The sequence below is a fragment of the Morone saxatilis genome, unplaced genomic scaffold (assembly GCF_004916995.1).
Source record: "Morone saxatilis isolate NCDOM2014 unplaced genomic scaffold, NCSU_SB_2.0 Contig8, whole genome shotgun sequence".
In the NCBI taxonomy this organism is placed as follows: domain Eukaryota; kingdom Metazoa; phylum Chordata; class Actinopteri; family Moronidae; genus Morone; species Morone saxatilis.
This window is the reverse complement of record NW_023340257.1, coordinates 26,900,666-26,902,897: the sequence shown is the minus strand read 5'-3', so window position 1 is coordinate 26,902,897 and position 2,232 is coordinate 26,900,666.

Here is a 2,232-nt window from a genome sequence, read left to right as displayed (position 1 = left end):
CATCATATATTTAATTAATTATATTAATGATTGAATATGTGAATTAGAATAAATGGATGATGACCTTTGACCCCCTAAAACAATAATGAATTGTAATTCCTCTGTAAATGTGTTTATAGATTATTGATCAGATATTATCTTTCTATATGAATGAACTGGGTTAAATGGAGGATGACCTTTGACCTCCCGGGCTGTAATTGGCTCCACAGCGCCTCTTCCGGCCTGCACAAACTTTTTCCCGCTGTAGTTACTTCCTGTTTAGTCCGGAGAGGAGGCTCCTCCTGTGTGCTCCTCTCTCTGCTCCTCTCTCTGCTCCTCCTCTCTGCTCCGCAGCGAGCAGCGGGACGAGCTGCCGTCGGTGTCCGGCCCTCAGCGCTCGCAGCCGGGGTCAGTCTGCCGGAGCAGCCGCTGGTTGTCCGGATGGATTTCACATAAAAACAATAAAGAGCTCTGCGGCGCTAATGCTAATTAGCCTGTGTGCTAACCGGGTCGGACCCAGAAGTTGAGTTAAAGCTGGTTCCGTTCACTCACTCAGAGCTAAAGGGGCTAATTAACAGGAGCTAGCATCGGCTCACAGTGGACCATAAAGGTTCTGAACCGGTTCTGTGTCCGGAGCAGGTTCAGCTCAGTTTGACTTTAAATTAGTAAGTTTTTGAATGTAGTTTGGTTTACAGAGAGGGTTGAACTGTGGTTTAAAACGAGGTGTCAATGTAGGATTGGTTGCTAAAAGTAGACCGGGTTGTTGTGTGTACTGGGTCTAACTGGGTCTAACTGGGTCTAATGGGGTCTAGAGGCAGGTAGTCCTGGATTAAAGCTCAGTTCTGGATCTCAAGTGACCTTTTTGTGTGTTTCTAGCAGGTTTGAGTTCAGTTTGTTTCAGTAGGTTTTTAAATGTAGTCTGGTTTACAGAGAGTCTGTTTCTGCTTTTAAACTGGGTTTAAGTTTAGTTCTGGTCTGAAACCTGAACTGGTCCTGGGTCGTGTACTAGGTTTACTGGGGTCTAGAAGTAAGACCCGGGTTAAGTGTCCTTATCTGTGTCTGGATTTGGTTTGGACTTCTGTTAAAGGGGTTCAACCGGGTCCACATAGAGAACTCCACCAGACTGAAACTGGTTTAAATGAAGTCCTTTACTGGTGAACTAGTCCTGTGTTAAACCAGGTTGTAGTCTGTCCCAGTTCTGGAGGGGCCCGGGAGCAGGAAGTCCCTGGTTTTAGATCAGTCTGCTGTGGGTTACATAGAGGCTTTAAAACTGGTTTTAAATGTAGTCAGTGGTCCTGGTCTTGTCTGTCCCAGTAGAGACGGTTGGTGCCGGTTCTGCAGTCTGTGGTACTGGATGCAGTTAGTCCAGGTCTAGGTGGGGTTTGGTCCATGATGGCAGAGCTCCACCAGACTCCCACCTCGCTGTGCTGCTGCCGTAAATCCCTGCCGGTCTCTGGGTCCCGCTGCGTCGGGGACTCCGGCCGGCCCTCGGCGGGCCCGGGTCCCGGGTCCCCGCTGTGCCCCCTGGTGGACGTGGCCTCAGCGTCTAACTTCCGCTGCTTCCAGCTGCGACACTTCCATCTGGACCTGCGGCTCAACTTCGCCGTGAAGGAGATGAGCGGCTGGTTGGTTCTGGACTTGGTCCCGGCCCAGCCGGGGGTCCAGACCCTGGTGCTGGACTCCCACCCGTCCCTGCTCATCCACTCCATAGACTGTAAGGTCCCCGGGTCCGGACAGGAGGAGCCGGTCTCCCTCACGTACCGGGTGGACCCGTTCACCGACTACGGCTCGTCACTGAACATCAGTCTGCCGACGGCGGCGCTGAAACCGGGTCGACTGATCCAGATCACGATCCGCTACACCACCACAGACGGACCGGCAGTAAGGACCAGAATACTGGACTCTATCAGTCCTACTATCAGAGCCGATATTCAGATTATTGATCTGATTGATTGATCAATTCTATTGGTTCTGATACTGTGTGTGTGTCTGTGTGTATGTGTCTGTGTGTGTGTGTCTGTGTGTATGTGTGTGTGTGTATGTATGTGTGTGTGTGTATGTCTGTGTGTCTGTGTGTCTGTGTGTGTCTGTGTGTGTGCAGTTACACTGATCCTCAGGTGTCTATGGACCTGCTGAGGGCGGTGCTTCAGCCCAGCTTCAACGATGACATCATGGCTGTGTTCAAGAAGTACCATAAGGTCAGAGGTCACTTTTTACAAGCAATGACTTTTGAATGTTGTTTGAGCAGGTATA